Consider the following 21754-nt stretch of genomic DNA (forward strand, 5'->3'; position numbering starts at 1 on the left):
AAAAACAAAGCGTTCTCAGCCAATGGTGCTCCCATAATTGGATAGCAACAAGTTGAAGAATGAAAATAGATCCAAAGCTATCGCCATGTACAAAACTCAAGTCCAAGTGGATCAAAAACTTCAACATATAGCCAACTACAATGAACCTCACAGAAGAGAAGGTGGGAAGTACACTTGAATGCATTGCACAGGAGACCTCTTCCTAAATATAACTCCAGTTTCACAGACACTGATAAAAATAATTAATAAATGATACCTCTTGAAACTAATAAGCTTCTGTAGACCAAAAGACCCATTCTACAATTCTAAACAACAGCATACAGAATGGGAAAAGATCTTCACCAACCCTACATCAGACAGAGGGCTGACCTCCAAAATATACATAGTACTCAAGAAATTGGTCATCAAAAGAACAATTAATACTGCCATTGTTCCAAAAACTAATAATAATTTCCAGAAAACAAACTTGAGATACCTGAGAATGGCTCTCTTAATTGATCAAATATCTAAAATTATATATACAATGTTTGATGTATAACTTGTACATAATTATCTAAAATATCATTTGATTCTAAATTAAGTCAGCCAAATAAGCTAGTGATATTAATGCCAATTTTACAGTGTAGAGAGAAATACTTTAATACTCAAATCATGACTGTGTGTTTATTTATGCACCTACATTAGAAGGTGTATTTGTTGAGATTGTCTCAGCACCATTCAAGCATCTCAAGGATTCTCCATGAGAGGGAGTAGGAGGTCATATCTCTTTTCTGCTATTGCTGATGTGTTATCCAGATGGCATGCATTATCACAGCATGCAACACTTTGCAAATGTTAGCTCAGCCAAAGCAATAGAAAGCAAGAGGAAGACACATTGCTTCTTTTTATTATGTGTGTGTGTGTGAGGGTGAAGAGGGAGAGAGAAATGTGTATATATATATATATATATATATATATATATATATATACTAGCAAGTCAAGTGTACATAGGAAGCTTTATAGGGATGAAAAGAAAGGAGGAATTAAGAAACTATAATATAATCTTGAGTTTTTAAAATTTTCTTCTTATCCTTTATGCCTCCAAACATTACCATTTATGCCCCTGGCATTCTCTTAGTTATTTGCAGTATATTCCACCAAAAAACCCAAGAACACATATTCTATTCAGGGGTACATGGAGCTTCTCTTGATAGATCACATTTTGGGGTACAAACATGTTGCTCCTAATGACATCAGACCTGCAACAGCACTATCTCAAATGAAAAAGACAGAACAATAGCATTTGATTACAAAGATGGGGTGGAATATGCACAACACATACAAAAAATCCTCATACCTGTGAGCTTGGCCTGGGTATCTTATTCTCGTAAATAAACTCATCTTCATAAAATATTCAAGGAGTTATGTCAGAAGTTATGAGTCTCAGTTGTAAGTCACCTTAAGCTCATAAACAGATTCTGTAGTATTTTCTGAGCATTGCTCACATTTATACATCATACATTTCTGTCATGCAATTTAAATTGTACATGTCCTTTACTAGTAAAAAAAATCATAACATATTTATTGGAAAAAAATGGTATCTGTACTAACTAAAAAATAAATATTAGCTTGTCACTTATATGTTCAGTATTTTAGCAAATACTCTATTGGAGTCTGTACATTGTCAATATCATTGGTTAATAAAGAACTGGCTTCTCTGATAGAATAGAGTAGAGATTTGTGGGGAAAATGAAATTGAATGCTGGAAGGAAGAAGGAGGAGTCAGGGAGAAACCTCACCAGAGACAGACATTCCAGAAACTTACCAGTAGGCCATGAGCTTCATGGTAAAATATAAAATAATGAAAATGGGTTGAATTGAAGTTAGAGCTAATAGCCCTAGAAGTGATTTAATTAATACAGTTTCTGTGTGGTTATTTTGGTAGTCTTGGTGGCTGGGAAGTGAACAAGTGGCCTCTTACAATAAATTGGTGCACCAACATGGAGCTGACTACATCAAAAAACCTGAAATGGCTTCGAAAAGAAATCTAGACACAGAAAAGCAAAGTTTAGTCACCTTTTTTGGCTGGCAGTATGCAGCAGCTCCCTTAAGAGAGGTTTTCCTGATTCAGTGGTGGCATAAAAAAAAAAGCCATGCAGTTTTGAAATTACAACTTTCTGGTCCATGCTGCCAGCACAAACTCTAGCTCTTTCCTGATGCCAAGCATTTGAATGGGGTTTGTGGACAGTTTGCTGCAAGTGACTTGGTGGCAGAATAGGCCAAATGGTTATCAGAGTTGATGTGGTGGGGATGCTCCCACACAGCAGTCTCAGAGGTAGTGAATAGACTCCACCATGTCGGATTGTGCAAAGCAAGCAGAAAGTATCATATTTCCTATAGCAATGCCACAGCTTAGGTTTTTAAGAAATGCTCAGCATTTTAAATGCCATCCTGGTCAGAAAAGAATTACAAATATGCAATAAGGAGAGATTCAGATATAAAAGTCCTCTAAAGGAGACACAATGTGTTTAAAAAAATGTACAAGTCTTGGGGCAGAAAAAAAAAGGAGTATAGAGAGTTATAAAAAGAAGTAAATGGGCCAGACGCACAGAGGCGGAGCGGCGGCGGCCAGACGCACAGAGGCGGAGCGGCGGCGGCCAGACGCACAGAGGCGGCGCGGCGGCGGCCAGACGCGGCGGCGCGGCGGCGGCCAGACGCGGCGGCGCGGCGGCGGCCAGACGCGGCGGCGCGGCGGCGGCCAGACGCGGCGGCGCGGCGGCGGCCAGACGCGGCGGCGCGGCGGCGGCCAGACGCGGCGGCGCGGCGGCGGCGCGGCGGCGGCCAGACGCAGCGGAGCAACACCGCATACAGGAAGAGGCTTTCGGGGACCGGCGCAGAGGCAGACATAAGCGGCGGGAACAGGCGTGCAATAAGGAGAGCAGATCGCCCTACTACAATCGAATCAAAGAGGGAAACCTGATCCGGTTTTTAAAGGACCCATTGGATAGGATCAATAGGAGGAGATGGGCAGGCGCCAAGGCAAGAATTCTCCCAATAATCCGAAAAACAACATGAAAACATCAGAACCCAATGATCTTACAACAGAAGTATTTGAACAACCTAACACAGAAGAAATGGAAAAAATCGACTTTATGAAGATAATAGAGTCCCTTAAACAACATGTAAAAAATGCCCTTATAGAAATGGATGAGAAGTATAACAAAAAGTTTGAAGAAATGAGTAAATACGTACATGATACCCTGGGAAACCAAGAAAAAACCATCAAACAGGTAATGGAAACAGTTCAAGAATTGAAAACTGAAATGAAGGCAAAGAAGAAAATACAAACTGAGGACCAGCTGGATATGGAAAATCTAGGCCAACGAGCAGAGTCTACAGAAACAAGCATAATCAATAGAATACAAGAGCTAGAAGAAAGACTCTCAGATGCTGAGGACACCATAGAGAAAATAAACGAACAGATCAAAGAAAACAGCAAAGCCAACAAATTCTCAACACAAAACATTCAGGAACTATGGGACACAATAAAAAAACCAAACCTAAGAATAATAGGAATAGAAGAAGGAGAAGAGTCACAGCTCAAAGGCCCAGAAAATATTTTCAACAAAATTATGGAAGAAAACTTTCCCAACTTAAAGAAAGATATTCACTTAAATATTCAAGAAGCATACAGAACACCAAACAGACTGGATCAAAGAAAAACATCTCCTCGCCATATAATAATCAAAACACAAAATATACAGGTTAAAGAAAAAATATTAAGAGCTGCAAAAGAAAAAGGGCAAGTAACTTATAAAGGTAAACCGATCAGACTTACACCTGACTTCTCGATGGAAACTATGAAAGCCAGAAGGTCCTGGATAGAGGTTCTGCAGAAGCTAAGAGACCATGGATGCAAACCCAAACTACTATACCCAGCCAAGCTATCATTCATTATCAATGGAGAAAACAAAACATTCCAGGATAAGAACAAATTTAAACAATACGTAGCCACAAATCCAGCCCTACAGAAAGTAATAGAAGGAAAATCGCAACCCAAGGAATCCAACACTGCCAACACTGCCTACAATAACCCAGACAACTAATGACCCTTCACGAGCACATCTCAAAGAAGGGAGACAATCTCTACTACCAAAAGCAATAAGAATAACCGGAGTAAACAACCACTGGTCATTAATATCACTTAATATTAATGGGCTCAATTCACCTATAAAAAGGCACAGGCTAAAAGATTGGATACGAAAACAGGATCCAACATTCTGCTGTTTGCAAGAAACACATCTCAACCACAAAGACAGGCACCTACTCAGAGTAAAGGGTTGGGAAAAGGTGTTTCAAGCAAATGGTCCTAAGAAAAAAGCAGGTGTGGCCATACTAATTTCAAACAAAACTGACTTCAAACTAAAATCAATCAGAAGAGACCGAGACGGTCACTTTATACTCATAACAGGAACAATTCATCAGGAGGAGGTCTCAATCCTGAATATATACGCCCCCAATATAAAAGCACCTACTTATGTAAAAGAAATATTACTAGAACTCAAGGCAGACATCAAACCACACACACTAGTAGTAGGAGACTTCAACACACCTCTCTCTCCAAGGGACAGGTCAATCAGACAGAAACCTAATAGAGAATTAAGAGAATTATTGGAGGTAATGAAGCAAATGGACTTAACAGACATCTATAGAACATTCCACCCAAATAGGAAAGAATATACCTTCTTCTCTGCAGCTCATGGAACCTTCTCAAAAATTGACCACATACTCGGAAACAAAGGAAACCTCCACAGATACAAAAAAATATCAGTGTCCACCTGTGTCTTATCAGATCATCACGGATTAAAATTAGAAGGCAACAACCACGCTGCCCCCAAAAAACCGACAAACTCATGGAAACTGAACAGTCAACTACTGAACCACACCTGGGTCAAGGAAGAAATCAAGAAAGAAATTAAAGTCTTCCTTGAATTTAATGAAAATAAAGGGACAACATACTCAAACCTATGGGACACAATGAAAGCAGTGCTAAGAGGAAAGTTCATAGCACTAAGTGCCCACTTAAAGAAAACGGAGAATGCATACATTGGGGACTTAACAACACACCTGAAAGCTCTAGAAAAAAAAGAAGCAGACGCGCCCAGGAGAAGTAGAAGACTGGAAATAATAAAACTGAGGGCTGAAATCAACAAAATAGAAACACAGAAAACAGTCCAAAGAATCAATGAAACAAAAAGCTGGTTCTTGGAGAAAATCAACAAGATCGACAAACCCCTATCCAAACTAATTAAACGACAGAGAGAGAACACGCAAATAAATAAGATCAGAAATGAAAAGGGGGACATAACCACAGACACAGAGGAAATTCAGAGAATCATTAGATCTTACTACAAAAGCCTGTATGCCACAAAACTGGAAAATACAAAAGAAATGGACATTTTTTTAAATAAGTACCACATACCAAAGCTAAACCAAGACCAGGTGAATGATCTAAATAGACCGGTTTCTCGCGAAGAATTAGAAATGGTTATCAAAAATCTCCCTTCGAAAAAAAGCCCAGGACCAGATGGTTTCAATGCAGAATTCTACCAGAACTTCCAAGAAGAACTAATACCTATACTCCTTAATGTATTTCACAATATAGAATCAGAAGAGTCATTGCCAAATTCCTTTTATGAAGCTACAGTTACCCTGATACCAAAACCACAAAAAGACCCAACCAAGAAAGAGAATTACAGACCGATCTCACTCATGAACATCGACGCAAAAATTTTCAATAAAATACTGGCAAACCGAATCCAAGAACACATAAGAAAAATTATCCATTATGATCAAGTAGGCTTCATCCCAGAGATGCAGGGCTGGTTCAACATACGCAAATCTATCAATGTAATCCACCATATAAATAAACTGAAAGAAAAAAACCATATGATCATTTCACTAGATGCTGAAAAAGCATTCGACAAAATTCAACACCCCTTTATGATAAAGGTCTTGGAGAGAATAGGGATACAAGGGTCCTACCTAAATATAATAAAAGCTATTTACAGCAAGCCAACAGCTAACATTAAATTAAACGGAGAAAAACTCAAAGCCATCCCACTTAAATCAGGAACACGACAAGGATGTCCACTCTCTCCATACCTCTTCAATATAGTGCTTGAAATTCTAGCAATAGCAATAAGACAACATAAGGAGATCAAGGGGATTCGTATTGGAAAGGAAGAAGTTAAGCTTTCGTTATTTGCAGATGATATGATAGTGTACATAAGCGACCCCAAAAATTCTACCAAAGAACTCCTACTGCTGATAAACAGCTTTAGTAATGTGGCAGGATACAAGATCAACTCCAAAAAATCAGTTGCCTTCCTATACACTAAGGATAAGGAAGCAGAGAGGGAAATCAGAGAAGCATCACCTTTCACGATAGCCACAAATAGCATAAAATACCTTGGGGTAACCCTGACCAAGGAAGTGAAAGATCTACTTGACAAGAACTATAAGTCTTTGAAGAAAGAAATTGAAGAAGACACCAGAAAATGGAAAGACCTCCCTTGCTCTTGGATTGGGAGGATCAACATAGTAAAAATGGCAATTCTACCAAAAGCAATCTATAGATTCAATGCAATCCCCATCAAAATCCCATCAAAATTCTTCACAGATCTGGAGAAGACAATAATCAACTTTATATGGAAAAACAAAAAACCCAGGATAGCCAAAACAATCTTATACAATAAAGGATTGTCTGGAGGCATTACCATCCCTGACTTCAAACTCTATTACAGAGCTACAGTATTGAAAACAGCTTGGTATTGGCATAAAAACAGAGAAGTCGACCAATGGAATCGAATAGAAGACCCTGACATTAACCCACAAACCTATGAACACCTGATCTTCGATAAAGGAGCTAAAAGTATACAATGGAAAAAAGAGAGCATCTTCAACAAATGGTGCTGGCAAAACTGGATGTCAATCTGTAGAAGAATGAAAATAGATCCATATCTATCACCATGCACAAAACTCAAATCCAAATGGATTAAAGACCTCAATATCAGTCCGAACACACTGAACCTGATAGAAGAGAAAGTGGGAAGTACTCTACAGCACATGGGCACAGGAGACCACTTCCTATGTATAACCCCAGCAGCACAGACACTAAGGGCATCATTGAATAAATGGGACTCCCTGAGGCTGAGAAGCTTCTGTAAAGCAAAGGACACTGTCACTAAGACAAAAAGACAACCCACTGACTGGGAGAAGATCTTCACCAACCCTGCTACTGACAAAGGTTTGATCTCCAAAATATATAAAGAACTCAAGAAACTAGACCGTAAAAGGCTAATCAACCCAATTATAAAATGGGGCACTGATCTGAACAGAGAATTCTCAACAGAAGAACTTCAAATGGCCAAAAGACACTTAAGGTCATGCTCAACTTCCTTAGCGATCAGGGAAATGCAAATCAAGACAACTTTAAGATACCACCTTACACCTGTCAGAATGGCTAAAATAAAAAACACCAATGATAGCCTTTGCTGGAGAGGTTGTGGAGAAAGGGGTACACTCATCCATTGCTGGTGGGAATGCAAACTTGTGCAACCACTCTGGAAAGCAGTGTTTCGGTTTCTCAGGAAATTCGGGATCAACCTACCCCTGGATCCAGCAATACCACTCTTGGGAATATACCCAAGAGAGGCCCTATCATACAACAAAAGTATATGCTCAACTATGTTCATGGCAGCATTGTTTGTAATAGCCAGAACCTGGAAACAACCTAGATGCCCTTCAACGGAAGAATGGATGAAGAAAGTATGGAATATATACATATTAGAGTATTACTCAGCAGCAAAAAACAAGGACTTCTTGAATTTTGCATACAAATGGATGGAAATAGAAAACACTATCCTGAGTGAGGTAAGCCAGACCCAAAAAGAGGAACATGGGATGTACTCACTCATATTTGGTTTCTAGCCATAAATAAAGGACATTGAGCTTATAATTCATGTTCCTAGAGAAGCTAAATAAGGTGAATCCAAAGACAAACACATAGGCATCCTCAGGAATATTAACCTTCATCAGGCGATGAAAGGAGACAGAGACAGAGACCCACACGGGAGCACCGGACAGAAATCTCAAGGTCCAAATCAGGAGCAGAAGGAGACGGAGCACGAGCAAGGAACTCAGGACCACGAGGGGTGCACCCACACACTAAGACAATGGGGATGTTCTATTGGGATCTCACCAAGGCCAGCTGGCCTAGGTCTGAAAAAACATGGGATAAATCCGGACTAGCTGAACATAGCGGACAATGAGGAATACTGAGAATTCAAGAACAATTGCAGTGGGTTTTTGATCCTACTGCACGTACTGGCTTTGTGGGAGCCTAGGCAGTTTGGATGCTCACCTTACGAGACCTGGATAGAGGTGGGCAGTCCTTGGGCTTCCCACAGGTCAGGGAACCCTGATTGCTCTTCGAGCAGATGAGGGAGGGGGAATTGATCGGGGGAGGGGGAGGGAAATGGGAAGCGGTTGTGGGGACGAGGCAGAAATCCTTAATAAATAAATAAATTAAAAAAAAAAAGATTAAAAAGACATGGGGGAGTGGAGGGAAGGGAGATGGTGGTGTGTATTGTATGAGAGAAGAATAAATAAAAGGAAAAAGGGGGGAAATCTTCACTAAAATAAAAGATTTTAAAGCCACAAAAAAAAAAGAAGTAAATGGTTTAAAATAAAAGGTAAAGTCTTTAAAGAGACAGAATACAGACAGCCATAGATTAAAGGAGTAATGAAAAATAAGCCATGTAAAGATGGAAAATATACAGAGAGTCTGGATTATGCATATTATTGTGTTCTCTTTTAATTTTTTAATTGCAGAGAGATATTTGATTTTGAGGACTGCTAAGTTAAAACAGCTATAAAGGTATCTTGACTTCAAAATTTGAGTATAAGGATATATTGCTTTGGAAAAGAAGTTTTGCTTTTGTTTCCACAGAAGATAAGAACCTGTGGATTAATTCCAGACTAATGTGGTTTGATGGACCACAGTTGTAATAAGAGCGGTGGGGCTGCGTCCCCAGCACCCCGGCCGCCTGCTAGCTTATGCCCCGAAATAATTACACAGACACTGTATTCTTTTAAACATTGCTTGGCCCATTAGCTCTAGCCCTTACTGGCTAATTCTGATATCCAAATCAACCCATCTCTAATAAACTGTGTAGCACCAGTCTTACCGGGAAAGACTCAGCATGTCTGACCTGGCAGCTTGCTTCATCATGTGCATCTGCCCGGGAGAGAGGAGCATGGCGTCTCTGAGCTCACTTCCTCTTCTTCCCCGCATTCTCTTCTGTTTACTCCACCCACCTATGTTCTAACCTATCAGGGCAAGCAGTTTCTTTATTTAATTAACCAATGACCTTCCTCCATCAGACCACAACCAACTAAAAGGTTACCAATAACACCCTCAAAAACTTACTTTGCCCAAAAAAAAGCAGGAAAAAGTTTGGAGAGAACTATGCCCAAATTCCCAAATATTATCTATAAATGTTTGCTTACATTTAAAGGGATTTAAAGAGATTTGCATTGTTGTGGATCTTGGTTTGTTGATACAAATTTATGTTCAATTTTCTTATATGTATTTCTACTCTTGATTAAGGTATTATGTTTATGCAGATCATTTAAAAATGTAATGTGTAATGAAGGAATATAGGTTAGTAGATTATCATCTATAGTAGTCAAGCCTGTAATCATGTTAGATTTTCTAGATGTACAGAGATATATTTCAGATTGATAGATATTCTTCAGATATTCCATAGACAAGAGATTATGGCATTTATATGTTTTAATTACTTAGAAATTTTCATGACAATGAGACACATCTATTGCTGGCATCACCAATATACTTCAAGAGGATGATGTACATTGAAGAGGCTCCTTATGGAGTTTGCTAGCCATTTGGGCAAGAAACTATTCTTGCCTGGACTGCTTGATGTTATGCTGTATGAGCTGGAAATGCATGACCCACAGAGAAATGACTGTTGAATTTGTCCAAAGGTGAGATGGTCCTTCAGGGCTTCTACTTCATGAAAGAGTATGCAATACAATATGTAGGGCTCAGAAAAATCTGAGTCACAAATTGACAATATAGGCAGAATTGTCTTTGAAATTTCCTGCTTCATGGAAAAGTCTACTGGATATTATTGGCCTGTTCTGAAGATGGATGCTCCAAAAATACAGAAGAACTTTGGGTGACTATCCATGTAGTGTGATGTCTCTGTCAAGTTTACAGTTTTGGAAGTTGCTTACAATACATGACCTGTTTACATAGGTAATATACTTAGGTAACTGATACACATACACTTAAATATATATGATTAAATAGAGCTGGCTTTGGAGTTGGACACTGGCACTGTCCCTCTCACCAACTAAGCATGTTGTTAAAATAAAAATTTAGAGTTTCTGTTTCATGTCAGAAACCATGATATTGTACAGAAAGAAAAAAGAATTTAGAAAAAAAAATATTTTTTTCATATCTATTTTTGTCTCTATCATACCTTTTATTGTATACATATGTCTGTATATGTCTAAATAATGCTTAAGTTTTCCACAGTGAACAATGAATTTTCTGCAGTAATCTTTGAAGTTTTTAGGAAGAAGATGGGACCCTACAACAACTCCACCTGGTTGATATGGTGTCATGATGTTAATAGTGCTACTATAAGACCTATTTTTGGTACCAACTGCTCAAGATGATACCAATTTGGTTAGCTGAAATGGCATAATTTTTTTTTATAACATTCTGGCCAGAGCTCAAAATAGGAATCTCGGAAAAAGCCTACTAAATACTGAGAGACTATTTGAAAGACTATTACCAGACAGTAATCTTGGAGCTTAACCATCATTTTACTTTCCCAGGATTCCATAGAAAGAACATCGCTCCCATGACTGCTGAAGTAATTCTAGAAGGTGACATCCCCTCTCCCACCAAAGTTTCTCCTTAAGGATAGGAATATCATTTAGAAGTTGATTATAATTGGTATAGGGTTGGGGTTGGAGGAGAAATTTTGTAGGCTCAGGGATCTCTTTGAAAAAAAAAGAGGAAAATTGGATGGGATAATAGACTAGTGTGAGCTTACTCACAATAATAATAGTGAGTAATAAAGTGAATACTTGTGAGCTATTATTTATAGACAATTTAAATTGGTATAGATTCTTGTATATTGATACAAACTTAAATTATATTGAATATGTTCCTATTTTCATCCACCATATCTGTATGCCTAGGCAAAGTTATTTTGTCATATTGTATGCATGCTTGCTTTACCTCTGCTTAAAACATTTTTGTATATTGATACAAATTTAGGACATATTTATCATACTGTAATATACATTATGCCTCTGATCAAGATATAACACATTGTTTACATTTTGAGGTCATTGTCTTCACTTGTTGCACAGTTGTTTATTGTATAATATTCTAATATGAGATTTTAGTCTTTAAGTTATATAGGCATTAAGAATTATAGATCAATAGTCATCTATGTTAGTCATATTAATATTTATACTAATTAGGTTCTTTAGATACATAGAAATCATATTCTGCATAGATATGTAATCTTCAACCACTTCAAAGATCTGGCATTTAAATAACTTAGGGTTCTGTTGAACTGAGAAATGATTTCTCCTGGCAGCACCAATCTATTCTCGAGAGGATGTTGAGCACTGAAGACATTCTACTTAGAGCTTGATTTCTGCGTGGTAAAACTGGCCTTTGGGCAATGAACTGACCATGCCTCAACCACTGACAAGGTACATGGTATCTGAAAATGGATAAGCAGGACTGTCAAATATTGCCAGACAGGATAAGATGGTTTTAGAAAATTTCCTGCCTCTGAAAATAGTCTGTAAGTTACTCTAGGCCTTAGCTAAAGTTGTTTGCTTCAATGTTGCAAATGAGACTTTGGGTGATTGCCCAGGTAGCCAGTTGTCTCATTTGTTGCACATTTTGGAAGTTTCTTGATTGCACTTCTTGCTAACTTAAGTAGTATTATTTCCCTTCTCTGATCTTCAATGAAGTTAAAGACTAGATAGTTGTAGTTACTTTCCTCTCATGACTTGGCTCAGTTATTTACTATATAATACTTAAACTAGTTGGGATAGGGTAATTATTGTATATATTTGTTCTTACTGTATATACTTTTGTAGTAGGCTTAGAACTCTCTTATTTAAACAATAGGGAGAGCTGCTATAGAAAATCCTACAGCCAGTAGTTACCTGCTCACTGGGGCATGACCTCTTATACTATTTATACCTATGTAGAATATGCATCTGGCCTCATTTCTGGCTGTGGGATTCTGTTTTTGTTCTCTATTCCAGCAAAGAATTCTGATTTGTGAGTCTACCCCTAAATAAATAACCATTTCTTATTCTTAATTCTGAGCTAGTGTGGGATTTCTTTTAAGCACCTTTCTTCATACTTAAATAATAATATATTCTTCTGGCATCTTTGATGGAGTTGAATAATAGTAATAATATAGTTTTCCTTAGTTATGGTAAGATAAAATAAATATAAATATTGTAACAATAATAATTCTTGCTTGACATCTGTTTTTACATGTAATTTTACTATGTTAAATTTAAAACCTTCCTTTTTGTTTAAACAGAAATGGGAGGTTATGTGGTATTCCCCTCTGTATGCTGTGAATGCCACTGTTTAGGATGTGTTAAGTTTTGTTTTTTTTAGATTGCAAAACTGCCCACACTTGGGCTTCAAATTGTACAAGGAATGAATGAATTTACTTTTGTTCCAGTGGACAAGCGAGTTAAGTTGTGTGGAAGAAAGAAATTATGGAAATGAAGTGAAACTAAATGTCATAATGCATTTTGGGGGATCTAGAGTTTTAATAAAGAGATACACAATGTACTTAATGTATATAGGCAGGATGACATATTGTTCTGATTTAAGAACACTTGTTCCTGCCACATGAGCTGACTTTTTGGAACCTTTTCCTTATGATAGGGTGCCTTCCTCAGCCTTAATGAAGGAAGAAGAAGCTTGGTCCTGCCTCAACTTGATAAGGCATGCTTTCTTAACAACCATGGAAAGCCTTACCCTTTCCTAATGAAGATGGAAAAAGAGTAGATAGGAGAGGTAGAAGGGAGGTGGGAGAGGAAAAAAGGAAGAGACAGAAGAGGAGAAAATGTGGCTATTATGTAAAATAAATTTTAAAAATTTAATAAAAAGAAACACAAGCAGTTATTAGAAAAACACAAAGAGGATATAAATGAATTTAAATTTTTAACAGAATAAACAAAAAAAATGTTGATATTGGGAGTGAATACAGTATGAAGAGATTAAAGTCACATACAAGATAAAATCAAATGTTGTCAGGCATAGGAAAAAAATCAAGTTTTGTAAACAAAAATAAAAAAAGAATCTTAAAGCATCAAGGAACGGTAGACTAGTCTCAGGAAAGGACGGTTGTTAGTCAAGGGAGTTTTCAACTGAAACATTCTTGAGGCTGGTGCTTTTGAGTATGAAAAGCATAATTGCCGTTGTTACTTTGTTACTGTTGAATGCAACATGCAAAATGTTATCTGAAGACTTGGGGAAAATGTGCACAGTTCATCTCTTTCAGCCACATTTGGTGCTAACATATTTGTAAATACAAATTAATATGAAGATTAATAAACTGAATCATAATGAAAAATGTCAATTTTTATGCTTTGGAATTGAATAAAAATATATTGAAGTTTTTGTTTCTTTTGAGATTCTTATTTAAAGAATAAAGATATTGCCCCAAGAAGGAAGTGGAGATAATAAATATTTTATTGATTTTCATACAAAATATTCTCCCATAGTTGAGTTAAAATATTTTTATTTTAGTTTTATTGAAATGTTTGATTTTCTCAGTAGACGAGTCTAAAGGAAAAGAACATTCATGAATTATTCTCCAGAGGGTAGAAATGTCCTTACTACCAACTAGAACAGAAAAAAGCTAGTACTCTCTAGTTGGCATTTTTATAAGGACGTAGAATTTCCATTCATTTACTTTTACTACCAAACTATGATAAAATAATGGTACTCATCCCATTTTATGTATAAAAGAAATAACAAGAAGAAACCCTGTGATCTAAGGTCTTATAATCTCTTCTTCCTGAAAGTTGAATCAGATACTTTTTCTGGGCTATTATTTAATTTTGTTTTACAATTGTCTGTGTATTGTGTCATGTGTGCTCAGACTCTGCAGACCAGAAGAAGACAGATATTCTGGACTTGAAGTTATAGACAGTTGTGAGTCCCTGTGGCAGTGTTGATAACAAGCCTGAGTCCTCTACAAGTGCAAAAATTGCTCTTAACCACTGAAGCATCTCTTAAGTCCCATTCAAATATGTTTTTCCTTTCACATTCAAGTTAAAGTTTGCCTTTCTTTTTGATATAGGTTCCACATTTTATTGTGCATGCAATTGATAGACGGTAATGATACATTATAGTATGATAGTCTTTACTGACATACGATAGAATTGTTTGCAGACTTCTGAATTTATCATTTTACCCCCGAGCTACTTCACCAAGCTACAATATAAACTTCTAGCTGTTTCAACTCTCACCAGTAAGAAACATTTTCTGGGTAATCCCTGATGTCTCATCATCAGTATCTTCTGATTATAATCTTATTTTAGAATTGTCTTTTTTTTAAAACAAGAATGAATATAGACCTCAGGTTTCTTTTTTCCTGAAAATTCTTTCTCTGTTAAAATACAGGAGGTGATGAATGGGCAGAATTATTTTAAAAAATGAATTTGTTATAGAGACAAGTCAGTATGGATGCTCTTATATAAGAAAATCTTCTGACCAAAAAAAATAAGTCTGTTTAGCTCAAAAGTCAGGCTCTTCCTCCCTCTGCTTTTCCTTTAAAATAATTTTCTTAATTTATGTTGGGATTGCCCACCCTACCTCTCATTCTCTAAAGGAAGGATGCAATTTCTTTCCATGGAAGTTCTTGTGGGGCATTTCTTTTGATAAGATGCTTTCAATATTTGATGACCTTGACTATTTTATATCGGCAGAAATATCAGTTCTTCAATCTTTTGAGAGAATGGAATGGACAAAAACAAATGTTTAAAATATTAGAAAATAAAACTATCTAGTAGTTGTTTCAGTAAGTCTTCATTACTAATATTAAGAAATCATGTGAAAAAATTGTCTTATGCCAGCATGGACAGAGCTTAATTTCAGGTAAGTTTACTTGTAACTATCTTATTTTATGTTATAAGTTTCAAATATTCGCAAATACTATGTGTCACTATAAATAAAAAATAAAATATTATTTTACTTAATGACTAAACATATCTAGGGGTTTATGTGTACTGTTCAACATTTTGTGGCTAAAAGGGGTCTTTCATAGAAGTTAAGAGACAGCTCTACTTGTAGGAAAGAGTATTGAAAAACAAGGAATGATGATAATTATGATCAAATGAAAATGATTCTAGCATACTTAAAGATGGTTAAGAAATAAACTGACCACATCTAGTATAATTTTATTATAGGTGACACCTCTCACCCTTTTAAATCTACCGTGCATTTACTAGCAAATTTATCTCCTTTTGCCAATTTTGTTTTTTGCTTATGCCACATAAAACAATTTCAGTGTGATGAAAAATCGGTGGTAGTACTAGGAACTGAAAACTGGAATCTGTGAATTTCAGTCACCCACAGAGCAGCTCTCCAAGAAGCATTATGAATCCCATTTGGCAACCTGTGCCAGGCCCAGAGAGAGCCAAACTATGTCATTCAGATGCTTTTAGCTATGATTAATTGTGACAGTTTGCACCATCTATTGTGTTCAAGTGAGCATCTGTTTGTTTCATATTCTACCTGATTAGGAACTCTGCCACTTTGCTGAGTTCTTAGGTTTATTAACAACTTTCAAATCTAGTAGTGACAATCTCTGAGTCAATGAATGACCTTTCCCATTATTTTATAGACATGAAATCAAAATATCAAGACAGCAAAGATATCCAGGAATTTATTACTATTCTGATACTGAGAAATTCTTTTTACTTGAATTCAAAGCAAGTTTTCATTTTGGTTGTATATTAACTGAAATTTCAGACTTCACTGAATCACATTTTTAATGCAATATCTTTTATATATAAATCAAATTTCATTGGTTGATTTTCTTTAAAGTATTATTGGTACTCATTTCAGAATTACCTGCCGCCTGTCTGCAATACACAAGTCATTGATAAAACTTTCCTAGTGAGTGGTACATGATGTTAATAGGATATCTGGTAGAGCATAGATGTATATTGAAAAAGAGACTACGTCCAGGTATCCATGTATTATATAGAGAACAAATTGAGATACTGTAGTATGGAAAGATGGTGTCGTATATGCATTTTGTAGGATGATTAAGATTAAATTTTGTTAATTGTTAATATTTGAAAATAATTCAGTATAAGGACAGTAAGGTAAAATAATCATTACTCTTAGGAGGAATAAAGCAATAGAAGAAAGCCCAGTGGGACTGTCATGAATACGGATCGAGGAAACAATAGGATGAGGTTAAATAAAGGAACAAAGACCTTGACAGGCCGTCTTCTCTGACTTGACAGGATATTTTTGAAAAATCACAATACATTCAATGCAATAAGAATCCACTAGTAGGCCGGGCGGTGGTGGCGCACACCTTTAATCCCAGCACTCGGGAGGCAGAGGCAGGTGGATCTCTGTGAGTTCGAGACCAGCCTGGTCTACAGAGCTAGTTCCAGGACAGGCTCCAAAGCCACAAAGAAACCCTGTCTCCAAAAACAAAACAAAACAAAACAAACAAACAAACAAAAAAAATAATCCACTAGTAGAGTAAACAGTGAAATACATTCAATACAGTGCTGATAGTTACCAGAGCGTAGGCATGACTCAGCAAGAGCAACTGAAAGTCTATTCTAAAAGTCATGGCGGTAAGAAGTGATCAGATTCTGTTCAGATCATTGCAGAGAATACAGAGGAGAGATGAAACATATTGTGTGTCAGGAGGTAAAATCAAAACATTAATAATTTAATGTGGGGATATTGAAAAATCAGAAGACTAGATCATTGGGATTTTGGTGTGAGGGAATATGTAAGTATATGTGTAATATAAATATGTGTACATAAATGGATGTATAGTAAACTATCATTGTTTTGGGAAACATTAGGGCAAAAAGATATTTAACAACAAAAATAGATGGAAAGAAGGGGAGTATGTGTGTGCATGTGCATGTGTTTGTGGGAGGGCAGAGAGACAGGGAGAAAAGAAGAGAGATAGAATGAGAAAATCATAAGCAAATCCTTTTACAATTCAACTTAAAGATTTTCAACATCTTTCTAAGGGTTAATATTTAAACTGGATTTGTTTACAGCCTGTTCTGAAGTTAATTTCTGTTTAGACTAGGCAAAATAAGAGCATCAGTTTACGCTTTGGCACAGTTTCAAAGCCAAGATAACCTTTCTCAAGTGACATATCACCCTGTTAGCAGATATTGAATTTTTTTTGGCCTGAATGCTAACAGAGATATAAGAAATGATATTATTTCTACAGTTAAATATATAAAACCCAGTTTTCAAAGAGCATAATTCCCCCCATTAAAGAAAATCATAAAATTGTTTCAAATATCCCAACATACCTGATCTGACGTGAAGTCATTTTCATCAGGGAATCAAAATTGATTATTTTCGTGTCATAAATATCATTTTCTCCAATTTTAAGTTCACACTGTTCTAAATCAATAGACTTAAAATTTGTAGAGATGATGTTTATGGTAAATAATACAAAAATAATAAAAATGTCTCAGACAATTGATCCTCATATCACTGCTTTTGAGGAAGCAGGACAATGCAGAGATAATGATGAAATGGGAAGTTAAGAATATCTACAAAATCACTGAATAACTTATTATTCAGTAATTATATTTAAAGATTTTTTTTGTATCATAGTTGTTATTATTTACTTGGAAGTTTGAAATAAAAGTCACACAATTTATTCAGATTACAAATATATTCTAAATATATAATGATATAATTGGCAAGAAGGTAGCCTCATATGTTTTACTTCTATGTTTATGAAAATAGAGAACATTTAGTGGGGCCACTCTTCCAATTTATAAGAAACAAGCTCCAAAGAAGCCAAAATTTTCAGAAGTGATCACACCTCAGAACAAAATAAGAAGACATGTGATATTCAGATAGGCAATAGATAATTACTATTAATAAAGAATATATAAATAGATAATCTATGTGTGATTAGATAGAATGACAGATGTTTAAAAGGTTAATAATAGCAAAGAAGGAATAAATTGTAAATAAAATATGAGTGTTGGGACTATGACAACAGCGCATAAGCACAAGAACAAGGTTTTGGTTAGAGTTACCCCAAGATATTTTATGCTGTTTGTGGCTATTGTGAAAGGTGAAGCTTCTCTGATTTCCCTCTCTGCTTCCATATCCTTTGTGTATAAGAGGGCGACTGATTTTTTGGAGCTGATCTTGTATCCTGCCACATTACTAAAGCTGTTTATCAGCTGTAAAAGTTTTTTGGTGGAGTTTTTGGGGTCGCTTATGTACACTATCATATCATCTGCAAATAACGAAAGTTTAACTTCTCCCTTTCCAATTCGAATCCCTTTGATCCCCTTATGTTGTCTTATTGCTATTGCTAGAACTTCAAGTACTATATTGAAGAGGTATGGTGAGAGTGGACAGCCTTGTCGTGTTCCTGAATTTAGTGGGATGGCTTTAAGTTTCTCTCCATTTAATTTAATGTTAGCTGTTGGCTTGCTGTATATAGCTTTTGTTATATTATGGTATGACCCTTGAATCCCTAATCTCTCCAATACTTTTATCATAAAGGGGTGTTGAATTTTGTCAAATGCTTTTTCAGCATCTAATGAAATGATCATATGGTTTTTTTCTTTCAGTTTATTTATATGCTGGATTACATTGATAGATTTTCGTATGTTGAATCAGCCCTGCATCCCTGGGATGAAGCCTACTTGATCATAATGGATAATTTTCCTAATGTGTTCTTGGATTCGGTTTGCCAGTATTTTGTTGAGGATTTTTGCATCGATGTTCATGAGTGAGATTGGCCTATAATTTTCTTTCTTAGTTGAGTCTTTGTGTGGTTTTGGTATCAGAGTAACTGTAGCTTCATAAGAGGAATTTGGCAATGCCTCTTCTGTTTCTATATTGTGAAATACATTAAGGAGTATAGGTATTAGGTCTTCTTGGAAGTTCTGGTAGAATTCCGCATTGAAACCATCTGGTCCTGGGCTTTTTTTGGTAGGGAGGTTTTTGATAACCTCTTCTAATTCTTCGCGACTAACAGGTCTATTTAGATTGTTCACCTGGTCCTGGTTTAACTTTGGTATATGGTATTTATCTAAAAAAGTGTCTATTTCCTTTACATTTTCCAGTTTTGTGGCATATAGGCTTTTGTAGTAAGATCTAATGATTCTCTGAATTACCTCTGTGTCTGTGGTTATGTCCCCCTTTTCATTTCTGATCTTATTAATTTGCAAATTCTCTCTCTGCCGTTTGATTAGTTTGGATAGGGGTTTGTCAATCTTGTTGATTTTCTCCAGAAACCAGCTTTTTGTTTCATTGATTCTTTGGATTGTTTTCTGTGTTTCTATTTTGTTGATTTCAGCCCAGAGTTTGATTATTTCCAGACAAGAACTTTAAGGCATTGAAGAAGGAAATTGAGGAGTATACCAGAAAATGGAAGGACCTTCCTTGCTCTTGGATTGGGAGGATCAACATAGTAAAAATGGCAATTCTACCAAGGGCAATTTATAGATTCAATGCAATCCCCATCAGGGTCCCATCAAAATTCTTCACAGATCTTGAGAGGACAATAATCAGCTTTATATGGAAAAAAAAACCCAGGATAGTCAAAACAATCCTATACAATAAAGGATTGTCTGGAGGCATTACCATCCCTGACTTCAAACTCTATTACAGAGCTACAGTGATGAAAACAGTGTGGTACTGGCATAAAAACAGAGAAGTTGACCAATGGAATCGTATAGAAGACCCGAATTTTAACCCACAAACTTATGAACACCTCATTTTTGATAAAGGAGCCAAAAGTATACAATGGAAGAAAGAAAGCATTTTTAACAAATGGTGCTGGCATAACTGGATGTCAACCTGTAGAAGAATGAAAATAGACCCATATCTATCACCCTGCACAAAACTCAAGTCCAAATGGATTAAAGACCTCACTATCAGTCAGAACACAGTGAACCTGATAGAAGAGAAAGTGGGAAGTACCCTACAGGAGATGGGCACAGGAGATCGCTTCCTATGTGTAACCTCAACAGCACAGACTTTAAGGGCAACATTGAATAAATGGGACCTACTAAAACTGAGAAGCTTCTGTAAAGCAAAGGACACTGTCACCAAGACAAATAGGCAACCTACTGACTGGGAGAAGATCTTCACCAACCCCGCAACAGACAAACGTCTGATCTCCAAAATATATAGAGAACTCAGGAAACTAGACTTTAAAATGCTAATTAACCCAATTAAAAAATGGGGCACTGAACTGAACAGAGAATTCTCAGCAGAGGAAGTTCAAATGGCCAAAAGACACTTAAGGTCATGCTCAACCTCCTTAGCAATCAGGGAAATGCAAATCAAAACAACTTTGAGATATCATCTTACACCTGTCAGAATGGCTAAAATAAAAAACTCCAATGATAGCCTTTGCTGGAGAGGCTGTGGAGGAAGGGGAACACTCATCCATTGCTGGTGGGAATGCAATCTTGTGCAACCACTTTGGAAATCGGTGTTTCGGTTTCTCAGGAAATTCGGGATCAACTTACCCCTGGACCCAGCAATACTACTCCTGGGAATATACCCAAGAGATGCCCTATCACATGACAAGAGCATTTGTTCAACTATGTTCATAGCAGTATTATTTGTAATAGCCAGAACCTGGAAACAACCTAGATGCCCTTCAATGGAAGAATGGTTGAAGAAAGTGTGGAACATCTACACATTAGAGTACTATGCTGCGTTAAAAAACAATGACTTCTCAAATTTTGCATGCAAATGGATGAAAATAGAAAACACTATCCTGAGTGAGGTATCCCAGACCCAAAAAGATGGACATGGGATGTACTCACTCATAATTGGTTTCTAGCCATAAACAAGGGTCACGGAGTCTACACTTGGTGATCCCAAAGAAGCTAAGTAAGAAGGTGAACCAAAGGAAAAGCATATAGTTGCCCTCTTGGCTATGGGAAGTAGACAAAATTGCCGGGGAGAAAATTGAGTTCTTGGGTGTGGGGTGGGATGGGGGTAAGGGGACATGGGGAGAGAGGGGGGAGAGGGAGAGAATGGGGGGAGCTTGGGGAAGGGGGAGGATTGGGATGAAGGAAGGTTGGAATGGGGAGCACGGAAGCACGGTTCTTAGTTAAGGGAGCCACCTTAGGGTTGGCAAGAGACTTGAACCTATAGTGGCTCCCAGATACCCAAGCCGAGGTCCCCAGTTAGTTCCTTGGGCAGCTGAGGATGGGGAACCTGAAATGACCCTATCCTAGAGCAATACTGACGAATATCTTGCATATCATCATAGAACCTTCATCTGGTGATGGATGGAGACAGAGACAGAGACCCACACTGGAGCACTGGAATGAGCTCCCAAGGTCCCGATGAGGAGCAGAAGGAGGGAGAACATGAGCAAAGAAGTCGGGACCACGAGGGGAGCAC

This window comes from Microtus oregoni, unplaced genomic scaffold, assembly GCF_018167655.1.
Source record: "Microtus oregoni isolate MIOR12 unplaced genomic scaffold, Mior012 000068F_ref0000429, whole genome shotgun sequence".
Classification (NCBI taxonomy): Eukaryota; Metazoa; Chordata; class Mammalia; order Rodentia; family Cricetidae; genus Microtus; species Microtus oregoni.